This window comes from Myotis lucifugus, unplaced genomic scaffold, assembly GCF_000147115.1.
Source record: "Myotis lucifugus unplaced genomic scaffold, Myoluc2.0 scaffold_59, whole genome shotgun sequence".
NCBI lineage: Eukaryota > Metazoa > Chordata > Mammalia > Chiroptera > Vespertilionidae > Myotis > Myotis lucifugus.
In genome coordinates this window covers 4,259,454-4,271,975 of record NW_005871107.1, presented here as the reverse complement: position 1 = coordinate 4,271,975, position 12,522 = coordinate 4,259,454, and the positions used below count along the sequence as shown (strand labels likewise).

General features: G+C 40.4%; 1 protein-coding gene and 1 pseudogene across 1 annotated transcript in view; one reads left to right on the top strand and one right to left on the bottom strand.

Moving 5' to 3' along the window:
• Window positions 1–12,522, bottom strand: part of KCNQ5 (potassium voltage-gated channel subfamily Q member 5) — a 179,524-nt gene that overhangs the window by 142,093 nt on the left and 24,909 nt on the right. The window lies entirely within an intron of this gene.
• On the top strand, window positions 6,112–6,745 carry LOC102424192 (annotated as a pseudogene).

Below are 12,522 nucleotides of genomic sequence, written 5' to 3'. Positions count from 1 at the left end.
GAAGTAGGGAGTGGGGTGAGGATGGGGAGACCAGAACCAGGTGTGAAGAGCATCAATGGCTCCTGCCTTGGGAAAGAGCAATTGAGATAGTCTAGAAACTGGTATCTGGGGTAGACTTTGTGAGCTGGAAGGCTTAGGAAGACACTGAAAAAGGGATTCACTTCGGGAGCACCAGGAGAATCAAGTGGCTCCTGAGGTCCTCCTGATTTTTTGTTGGGTGATTCCAGAAATTTCTCTAGAAACAATTTATCCCTTTAAGTTTTTCACACCTGATAAAATGTAAATTTACCTCTGAAAAGTAATTTATTTAACCACACTTATATGACAGTGTCCATTTATCTCAAAGGTTCCTCAGAGAGGCATAGGGAAGAGAATAGATTGAAAATGTCCCATTTCAAATGACTGATTTACAGTTGGTTACCAAAGGAAGATCAGGGACAGGTCTTTCTCAGGTGTTGGGGCCACAGGACAGCTTGAGAGCAAATGGGCCAGGGGCAGGAAGCGGATGCCGCTTGCTGGGGAGGAGAGCAGTACTACAAAAGCTGGGAACAGAGGACATCCCAGGTTTCCCCCTCTGTTCAATCTAGCAGGGATCCTATTTGCCGGGTGGGATGCCATGATGAGGACTTTTGCCCTCTTGTATTGATTTTAGACTCTAGGCTTGGGCTGGCTGCTATAAAGGGCTATAATGCCCATCCAATATGGGGGAGACACTCAAGAGACACCTTCTGTGTCCATGTTCTGTGTTCTTAAAGACATACCCTACAGCAGGGTAAAACATGGCTCCATCTGCCACGGGGGCATCTCTCTGTGGGACAGAGCCACAGAGGTGCTCTCTGCTCGGGTGCCCAAGTTGGCAGTGCACACAGGGGGCTTCCCTCACATTCTCCTCTTCCCTCCATTAGGAACAGAAAGCGGGTTCACTGATTTTTTTACGGTTGTCTACCCTCCCCCACTCCAAGCTAAATTGTATCTGGGTGTATATGGTTGTGCCTGCAAGCAACCACCTGTGTATATAGCAGGGATTAGAACTAAACCTCTGAATCATGAACTCCAAGCTGGAAAAATTGAAAACAGTTTGCTGCACCTTGAACTGAACATAGATATTTATTATGCTACAATTTTGCCAAATAATCACAAATGAGCCAGTTCAACTTAGAATTGAAGCTGAAATCCCTGAATCAAATAAAAATGGAAATACCAAGAAAGCCTCCAAAAGGTTCCTCAAAAAAATTAAAAATGGAACTGCCTTATGACCCAGCAATTCCACTTCTGGGTATCTATCTGAAGAAACCCAAAACACTAATTTGAAAGGATATATTCACCCCTATGTTCATTGCAGCTTTGTTTACTATAGTCAAGATATGAAAGAACCAAAGTGTCATCAATAAAGTGGCTAAAAATAGCTGTGGTACATATATACAATGGAACATTACTTGGCCATAAAAAGAATAAAATCTTACCATTTGTGACAACATGGATGGACCTGGAAGGTATTATGTTAAGTTAAATAAGTCAGAGAAAGACAAATACCATATGATTTCAATTATATGTGGAATCCAAAGAACAAAATAAATGAACAAACAAAACAGAAACAGACTCATAGATCCAGAGGGAAGGAAAATTGGGGCACTGGGTGAATAAAGTAAAGGGATAAGAAGTACAAATTGATACGTATAAAAAGTCAATGGGGTGTAAAGAACATCATAGGGAATATAGTCAATAATCCTATATAATAAAAGGCTAATATGCAAATTGCCCTCTCGACCAGGCGTTTGACCAGGAGTTCAACCGGGAGTTTGACGAGGGGGCAGGGCCGGCTGGCCAACCACCCACTGGCACCCCCCCCCCCACCCCCGTCCAACAGGCGGGAACTCACCCGTGCATGAATTCATGCACCAGGCCTCTAGTATTATAATAACTATGTATGGTGCAGGGGTACCGGAAATATCAGGAGAAAACTTTGCTGTAAAGTATATGATTATCTAACTACTATGCTATATACCTGAAACTAATACAAAATAATATTGAATGTAAACTGGAATTAAAAATGAAAAATAACTAAAAATATTATCAATACTTAAAATCTATCAATAATAAAAACAAAAAATAAAATTAACATTGATACCAGAAATAAAATTAGGCCATTCTATTAGTTTCATAGTAAGAGAATATAAAAGGGCAATGTTTTTTTATTATAAAAATTTAAATAAAATTTCTTAAAACAAAACAAATAATATATTTTAATCAAGAGACATCCCTGGCCTTGAGAAATTGGTACACATCAGCCAAATTGACTATAAAGCAAATTTTCTCTTCAGTTGGGGCTATTTCTCTTGTGGGTGGACGTGGATACCTGTGACAAGACAAGAGTTATTATGGTATAATGAACTGCATGTTTGCTTCCTTCTAAAATCCCTATATTGAAACTCTGACCCCAATGTGATGGTGTTTGGAGGTGGGGCCTTTGGGAAGTAATCAGGTTAGATGAAGTCATGAGAGTGGGGTTCCATAATGAACTTAATGCCCTTATAAGAAAAGGAAGAGAACCCATAGCATGCACACACACTCTCTCTCCATCATATGGGCACACAGTGGGAATGCAGTCATCTTCAAGCCAGGAAGAGTGCCCTCACTAGGAAACCAATCAGCTGGCACCTTGATCTTGAACTTCTCACCTCTAGGACTGTGAGAAATGAACATGTGTTGTTTAAGCCATCCAGTCTGCAGTATTTTGTTATAACGGCCCGAGCTAAGACAGATGGCTTCTGTGCTACTGAGAGGCTGAGAGTCAGGTCAGGGCTAGGTGTGTTAGAGAACTTTCAGAACTTTCTACTTTTCTCATGTGCTCATTATGTCGCTGCCCTTACCCCTGACATTGCTTGGACCAAGAAATTGCTCTTATATTGAGAGATCCCTTGGCTTCAAAACAATCTGTCCCGTCCCTGTTCCTTTAGGGTACTTGCATTAGTCATCTAGGCTTACCAGAAGAAAAGGAGAGACAAAACTTAGAATGAAAATCTACAGGAGACCCTATTAATAGAGCATATTACCACAACTAGAAAGTGCTTATCAACTCTCAGCGCAATCTCTGATAAACATAAGATGTTAACTATCTCCAAAGTATGTAAAACAACGACATTATAACAATATTCCATTAATAACACTTTCTAAATTGAAGGGAAATTTGAAGATTTCTGCCCTCTTAAACATTCAAATCACTAAGAAAAATAAAATATAACTGGAGTTATTTTAATAGTTTCAAGTTTATTAGCCATGTGAATCTTCACATTGGATCCTTTATGAAATCTGTCAAGATTATAGGATATTAATTTATGTCTCTAGTTAATTGTTTCTAGTTATCAATCAAAATCATTCAAGATCAGCCATGCTATAAATCAAGTGTACTCTTAAATTAGATAAGACGAAGGCCTGTTTACAGGTAACCTTGAACTAATTTAATAAGCTTCTCTGCCTGTTGTTCATTTGAACCATTAAACAATAGATTAAGAAGGAATATATCTTCTATAACCATTGGCTTAAGAAAAACCGAGATGAGAATAAAAACAAGAAAACTTTGGAAAATTTCCAGGTGTTTTAGAGCTCCGATTTTTTTATGACCCTTAAGCATAAAATATAGCATGTGACAAATATTTATTAATTTGATTGAATGGTGAATTATTCTGACAGCTAAACCCAAGGAGTACTTGGGATAGCCCTTGTGTCTTCCATTTCTTTTCTGTGTTATTCATCAAGCCATGTTCTCATCCTGAAGCCTTTTGGAGAGAAAATGCCTTCTCTTGGTACATCTAGCCTTTAATTCAGACAGAGATAGCTCCTATTGTACATAAGCCATCATTTTTATTTGCCTATAATAGTATTTGGAATGTTATTTCTGCCAAACACCTGTGTTCACATCATCAGCATATCTTTAGCAATACACCACGGCCTGCTTGCCACCCAGTATGCACACCTGCCAAACAGCCTCTGATCGGTGATGGACTGATTTGGAAAATCACTTAGTGTAGGAGGGAACTGATCTGCCACAGCAACTTGAAACCCTGCTCTGCTCTCCCGCTCTTTTGTTTGGCTGTGGACTTATTCCTATCTGGCAACACGACACCTGACTTGGAGACCACAGTAGTAATATAATGACATATGCAAGGACTGATTCACATGTTAGCTAATAAAGCATCTTGTGCACAATTAATGCCCAAGCCATGGTAATATAGACCCATATAACTTTATAGGACATTAACAACAAGTAGGGTCTGAGCAAAAATAACTGTCTATTTAGAAGTAAGGCTCTGCCCCCAGAAAAGAATGCATTGGAGCAAGTACACTCCTTACCATTTCTTTTTTTTTCCTCTTTTTTTTAAAATTAAATCTTTATTGTTCAGATTATTACATTAGTTACTCTTTTTTCCCACCAAAACTCCCCTCCACCCAGTTCCAACCCCACCCTCTGCCCTCACTCCCCACCCACTGTCCTCATCCATAGGTGCACGATTATTGTCTAATCTATTCACTCACCTCCACACCCCTTCCCCCCCCCTCCGCCCCAAGAATAGTCAGTCCATTCCCTTTCTATGTCCCTGATTCTATTACAATCACCAGTTCATCAGATTATTTATTCACTTGATTTTTAGGTTCACTTGTTGATAGATGTGTATTTGTTGTTCATAATTTGTATCTTTACCTTTTTCTTCTTCTTCCTCTTCTTAAAGGATACCTTTCAGCATTTCATATAATACTGGTTTGGTGGTGATGAACTCCTTTAGCTTTTTCTTATCTGTGAAGCTCTTTATCTGGCCTTCACTTCTGAATGATAGCTTTGCTGGATAAAGTAGTCTTGGTTGTAGGTTCTTGGTATTCATCACTTTGAATATTTCTTGCCACTCCCTTCTGGCCTGCAAAGTTTCTGTTGAGAAATCAGCTGACAGACATATGGGTACTCCCTTGTAGGTAACTGATTTTCTTTCTCTTGCTGCTTTTAGGATTCTCTCTTTGTCTTTTGCTCTTGGCATTTTAATTATGATGTGTCTTGGTGTGGTCCTCTTTGGATTCCTTTTGTTTGGGGTTCTCTGCGCTTCCTGGACTTGGAAGTCTATTCCTTTCACCAGGTAGGGGAAGTTTTCTGTCATTATTTCTTCAAATAGGTTTTCAATATCTTGCTCTCTCTCATCTTCTGGCACCCCTATAATTCGGATGTTGGTACGCTTGAAGCTGTCCCAGAGGCTCCTTACATTATCTTCGTATTTTTGGATTCTTTTTTCATTTTGCTTTTCCGGTTGGGTGTTTTTTACTTCTTCGTATTTCAAATCTTTGACTTGATCCTTGTGACCCTCTGGTCTGCTGTTGGGAGTCTGTATAATATTCTTTATTTCAGTCAGTGTATGCTTAATTTCTAGTTGGTCCTTTATCACAACATCGAGGGTCTCATTAGATTTCTTGAGCATCTCACTACATTTATCAGCGGTCTTACCAGTCTTTTCGAGGATCTCACTACATTTATCGGCGGTCTCACCAGTCTTTTCGAGGGCCTTACTCAATTTATCGGCGACTTCTAAACAGTTCTTTAAAGACCTTAAAAGTGTGGTTTTGAACTCTATATCCAACAGTTTGCTTTCCTCCAATTCTGTCGTTTGTGTCCTGTTTCTTTGTCTCGGCATTTTTTATGCTTCGCTGTGTCGATAGAGTGCCTTTCTGTGCTAAGTGTCCCAATTACCTGAGGTAGACACTCTTGGTGCACCCCCTTGTGGGCTTTGTGCACAGTCTTGTAGTTAAGCCTTGATTGTTGTAGTTATCACTGTGAGGAATTGACCTCCAGGCCAATTGGCTGTGAGAATCAGCTGTGTCTGCGGTGGGAGAACTTCTGTGCTGGAGACACCCCTCTGGGGCTAGACTTGCTTTGATGGGGCTTTGGTGCTCACTCTCCTTACCATTTCTGAAGACACATGGACTGCCTGGGTAGATATAAAGTGATATTGCAGGGTCAAGTTGACCTTCTGTAGAATCTAGACATAGAAGTCCTAGAGTGGAATTACCCTTTTGCCGTCTTTCCAGCTCTCAGTCAGATGGCCCAGAGAGGCTTCTGGAAGTGACATCATTATGGCCGCCCAAGGAGAACCCCAAGTTCAGTTCAAACTTATATTGGTTGGCGATGGTGGGGCTGGGAAAACTACATCCGTGAAACACCATCTGACTGGGGAATTTGAGAAGTAAGTAGCCACCCTGGGTGTGGAAGTCCATCCCCTCATGTTCCACACCAACAGAGGGCCTACTATGTTCAATGTGAGGGATACAGCGGGCCAGGAGAAGTTCGGGGACTTCTAATGGCGAGCCCAGGGTGCCATTTTAATGTTTGCTGTAACTTCGAGAGTGACTCACAAGAATGTGCCTAACTGGCATCGAGATCTGGTACGGAGCGTGTGAAAACATCCCCACAGTGTTGTGTGGCAACAAAGTGGATACTAAGGACGGGAATGTTAAGGCAAAATCAATTGTCTTCTACCGCAAGAAGAATCTTCAGTACTACGACACGGCTGCCAAAAGTAACTATCACTTTGAAAAGCCCTTCCTCTGGGAGCCTAGAAAACTCACTGGAGACCCTAAGTGGGAGTTTGCTGCCGTGCCCGTTCTTGACCCACCAGAGGCTGTCCTGGACCCAGCTTTGGCAGCACAGTATGAGCCCGATCGAGAGGTTGCTCAGACTCTTGCTCTCCTGGACGATGACGGCCTGTGAGAAAGGGAAGCTGGAGCCCCGAGTCGGAAGTCCAGTTTTATAGGCGACTGTCCTGGGGTGTCAGTGGTGCAGCGTGTTTGCCACTTTACCGTGGAGCTCAGCGGGGCCTGTGCTTGATCTCTGGGCCGTGGAAGGAGATGAATGGGCTTTGGAGTGAATGTGGCAGCTAAAAAACACCTTCGTTTTTGGGACCTGCATACTTAGCTGTGTTGGAATGCAGTTGCTTCCTTATTGAGTTTCAAATATAAGACTGCTGCAGTCACGTCACAATACTCAGTGGTGAGTCCTTGTTTATTACTGTCATTCCCATTCCTTTTTGTCTGGAATCAGAATAAAATTGCACTTCCAATACCTTAAAAAACAGAAAGAAAGAAGAAGGCCTGGGGCAAGCTGTGCGGCTGCGAAATGTCCACAGCCTGAAGTGGAGGTGTTAGGCTGGAGGGAAAAGGAGCAAGGAACCCACAGAGGTGAATTCTCCCATTGAAGCAAGCAGGGCCCTGGAAAATGTGTTCCCCTTTTCGTCCGTGGTTATCTTCCAGGTCAGACCATGAAGCTTCCAAGGAAGAGATGCTGTCAGGCTCACCTCAAGGTGGCCTGGCTGCGCAGCTGCGTCCATCACAGCCTCTTGTCAGGCACGGTTGTGGGGGAGACTTCCCTGCTGCTCCCCCACCTCCCAGCCCCATATCCTGACAGGCAGGGAAGAGAATTGTATTAAAGCAAGCATTTCACAGCCCCTGGCCCCCCTCCCCCATAATAAAGAGGATCTAAGAGTCACTGAAGGTATAGTTTTCAAAGATTAGCTTTATGTATTCAAAATTGATATCTTATCAGAGAGTATAGCCTGTTTATACTGTTGAAAGTTCCTATTTTTACACCTTCTTCCATTATGTTTGCTCTGCTTGTTTGCATAGTAAATGCAGGCTCAGTGTATCCTTAGCTTCTTCAAGAGCACAAATACAATTCATTACTTCCATTCTGACTCCCTTGATTCAGGATTTGTGATAATTCTGCTAGAGTTTAGGTAGCACTGATTTGGTACCATTGATTAAAAGAGGATTTAGGAGGCAAATTAAGAACAGGAATGAGAGGACACGGGAAAAGGTTTAACATATTTAAGACGAAAGAATTTTCAAGGTCTTTAATAGCACTTATTTGCATTTAAACAATTAATGGAATAATTGCAACCAAGCCATCTCATTAATTAAAGAAAACCCAGCAGGATCTTTATTTGGCAACAGTTTGTTAGCAGAAATTCCCTAAGTATTGACTCAATGGAACATTGGTAAGAAATACGCTTCCTCCCAAATTCTAATTACCCCCTTTCAATCATCCTAAATGTTTTCCAAACATTGAAATAATCATTCCAAAAAGCTATAGCTAGCTGCATAAATTAGTATGTAAATATGTGTCAGTCTGTCCCACAGGTAGCTCTAGGCCCCTGTGATGGTTGGAATTAGCCCCCAGCCAGGTAGAAGCATGCTAAGGTGGACCCACAGGAAGGGTCTCTAGCGCATCCAATGGGCCTGAGACCCACCAGTCTGTTGCTCTACATTTGCGTGTTCTGTTCTGATCCTTTTTGTACCTCTTACAACTGGCCCCAGTATATAGGCCTTCTTGTCCCTCTCTCTCCCTGAAACCAGCCCTGGAGACCTAAAAAACTGCAAGTTCTTCTTCTAGGAAGCAAAGGGCTGGCACAATGATTTGATTAGGTCCCCATCAAACACTGGGGTCATTAATTCGGTCATAGTAGGAAGCTCAAGACAAAATGCTAAAAAATGGAGACTCCACCATGTTTCATTCATTCATTCATTTGGCAGAGAACAGGTTAGGAGCATGGAGGGGTTCTGCCACTTACTAGTTGTGTGGCTTTGGGCAATTTAACTTAACCTCACTGCACCTCAGTTTTCTTTTCTATAACATGGGGATAACAGCTCCTTCTTTATGGGGTTTTTACCATGGTTTAAATGACTGAATATTTAGACATTGCTAAGAACAGTGCTTGATTTATAAAATCACTTTCCTAACTGCTATAAAGTAAATCCACTCATTCGAGAGTTATTGAGTGCTTACTATGTGCCAGGTACTCTTTTATAGTAGATGCTGGAGATACCTAAGCGAGCAAAGAGTCATACACTTCTGCCCTCTTGATCCTTCTAGTGAGGGAGGCATAGAGTAAATATAACGAATAAGTGCATTTTATACAACAGAAGGTAAGTGCTACGGAGAGTGATAAAGGAGGGTGAAGGTGCTGGAGAGAGCTGGCAGGTGTCCAGCCTTAAACAGAGAGTCAGTATAGGCCTTTCGAGAAGACCAGACAGTGTTAAGGGAGGGAGCCAAGCAGATTTCTGATGAAAGAGGCAGAGGATCTGTTGGTGCAAAAGCCTTGAGGTATGAAGAGGAACACAGAGATGGGTGGCTGTAGTAGGTCAGGTAAGGTTAGAGGGGTAGGAGGTAAAGACAGAGGGGAAAGGAGGGCCAGACTGTAGGGTCCTTCGGGTCATTGCAAGAACTTTGGTTTTTATGCTGAGAGAAAAGGGGAGTGTTTCAGGAGAAGGGGCTCAGGAAGAACCAGCTTTCATTCTCTGTCTCCTCACCATAGCTGCTCTAGGCACTCACCAGGTTTTGGTAAAGGTGGGGTTTCTCTCTCTGAGAGCAACTGGGCACCCACAGATGATCCAAGAAGCAGGGCATGGGCTCTGGGACATAACTCATACGCATGTCTATTCCAGGCAAGAGAATAGGAATGAGAATCCAAGCTAAGATCAAGACTTTTCCCTGACACAAAAAGTACTAAAAAGTAGAAGCTTGGAGATATAACATATCCTTGATGATGATTTCCTATAAGTATTAGAACCTTCAAGTGGATTTTGTTCTCATTGCCAAGTGACAACCCAAAGTTCTTCATGCCTAGTCTTCAATGTGGCTCTGAGCTCACAAGTTTCCAAGAGTGGCTCTGAAGAGATAAGAAACAGTGTTAGATTTGTTATCATTTGTTACTAGTAAAGGAAGAAAAAAACCACAGCAGCTACACAAAGAATCATCTTATATTTGATTTTTATATACTTTCAAGATAATTTTAAATGGAAATTCAGAACTCTTAGATTCTAAGACTTAGAATGTTTTTATTTATAAGTTTGTAGAACATAAAACTTGAGAATACTTGCTTATCCTGCTCTTTTCCTTACATTCTTCTTGCTGGGGTTCTAGAGCAACAATTACGTTGTAACAGTTTTGGAAAATGGCCACATTTTTCTTCAAATTTGACAAATATCTGGGTCAGAAATCTTTGAAGTAGTGTGAAGATAGTGAGAATCAGATTACTCTTCACTTTCTGACAGCTAAGCCAAAGTTGGAGAGAAGAGACTTCAAATGTCCCTTATTTTCTGAGTTTATGGCTACACGTAAAGGAGTGACCATAAAATGAGACTATTTTAAAGAGATCAGGGACAAAATAATACTGTCTTCCTCAGTCTTTTAACCAAATGTTGAATGTTTAAGATTTTAAGAAAAGCATATGGCTGACCCAGCAATTCCACTTCTGGGTATATTTCCAAAGACATTCTAAAACACTAATTCAGAAAGATATGTGCATTGCAGCATTATTTATAATAACCAAGATATGGAAGCAAAGTAAGTGCCCACTGATAGATGAATGGATAAAAAAGATATGGTACACATATACAATGGAATATTGCTCAGCCATAAAAAGAATGCAATCTTGCCATTTGTTACAAGATGGATGGATCTAGAGGGTATTATACTAAGTGAAATTGGTCAAACAGAGAAAGACAAATACCATATGATTTCACTTATCTGTGAAATCTAAATAACAAAATAAACTAACAAACAAAACAAACAAACTCACAGATACAGAGAACAAATTGATGGTCACCAGATGAGAGGGGGTTTAAGAGAATAGGCGAAAATGGTGAAAGGGTTTAAGAATAGCAACTGCTAGTTATAAAAACAGACATGTGGATGTGAAGTACAGCAGAGGGAATACAGTCAATAATATTGTATTAACTATGTATGGTGTCAGATAGACACTAGACTAATTGGGGTGATCACTTCCTAAGTTATATAAATGTCTAATCACCATGTTGTACACCTGAAACTAATATTGTATGTCAGCTGTAACTGAAAAATAAAAATACTTTTTAAATTAGAAAAAGAAAGTATATGGCTTATAATTGATACTATTACTTAAAGGTTAAAATTTTTAAGTGTCAAGGGGACTTTTAAGCAGTGCTGAGCTGTGTCAAGGAGGGATGACCATTGGGCAAGCAGCATGCTCTTCCTACCTTAGCATCCTTAGGCTGGGACCCAATTCATAAAAGTTGAGGGTGGTTATTTGCTTTGGTGATTTTTTTTGTCTATTGTAAAAATAACCTACTTGAATAATGTTTTTGTTCATCTGAAATGCCAGTCTTATAAAAAGTAGCTAGTCACCATAGTTGTTAGAAATTTCCATCTTATAATTTTAAAAAGTTGTTGTCATCAACAGAAATACAAGAATGAATTTTGGTTCTGGCTACAAGTCAAATCAGGTTGAGATTTTATTTCATCCCTCTATATTTCTGAATATTACTTAGACAAGAGAAAGGGAAATCCCTCATTTCAGATTGATTTTTCTTGGAGATTTCCCCAAGCAATTAATTCCTTTTCAGTGTTCCCTCTCTCATCTCCTGAAAATCTCACACTTTGATAGTTTTTCATTTCCAGATGTCATTTGATGACATATCAAGAGAAGCGCACATATGTAGGTTACCCAAAACCTCTTTTAAAAAAATTGTTTTCCTTTGATCATTCTGTCCTAATGATACAGACACTTGTGCCAGTGATTGAACTCTTATATTAATATTTGCTGTTCAGGTATTTGGCCAGGATTATTTATGCCTGAGGCTTACAGCTAAGGACTGACTTTTTACTGTTCACAACAGTTTAGGTGAGTGGTTCTCAAATTACCTACCATGTGGTAGGAAGTGATTTTGATTCATGCAATGATTATTGAAAAAAGACTGATATTTGGGGATGATGCTAGATTCCTGAAAAGCACTGATTCCACACAACCTTAGACATTTGTGTAGATGAAAGGTAACAAACCTTCCAAGGTGCTCCATTTCTTGGAGAACTCCATCCCTCTATCATGTGGGAAAATGGACAGCAGCGGGGGATTGCAACAACCTTAAAGCTTCCTGGATTTTTATCCTAGATTTAGGGTAGTTAAGAATAGCTTTCAGTGAGACCTTTTAAAGAGTTTTGCTTTAAAAAAATTAATTAAAATCACTGGATCCTCAGTGCAATATTGACCCATAGACTCAAGGGAAGAAGGCTCCATCCACAATTTTGTATCCGTTATCCAGGAACCACAACAGTTTGGACAAAGACTGCTGTAAACGAATGCTCTAACCATTTAAATTCCAGTGTTGAAGATGACATAGGTGGTGAGCCATGTCCTGGGAAGTTGCCTAATGAAATGACTAAAGTCTAACTTTTAACATTGGCATTAGGTTTCTAGGGGCATGGAATAAAGAAGAGTATTCATATGACATCTGATCTCAGAGTGATTTGCTCTCCATAATGGTGGCTGCTATTTCCTTTTACAATTTTCTCACTGTTCACCTCTCAGAGTTCTTTCATAGCATGATCTCCAAATCTAGACTCCTACATCCCCTGGACTAGAGATACAATATTTCCAATATGTTCTGATGGTCCCCAAATTAATGAAATGCTATATTTTATAAACCAGCTTATCTTTCCTCTGAACCTGTTCTGTA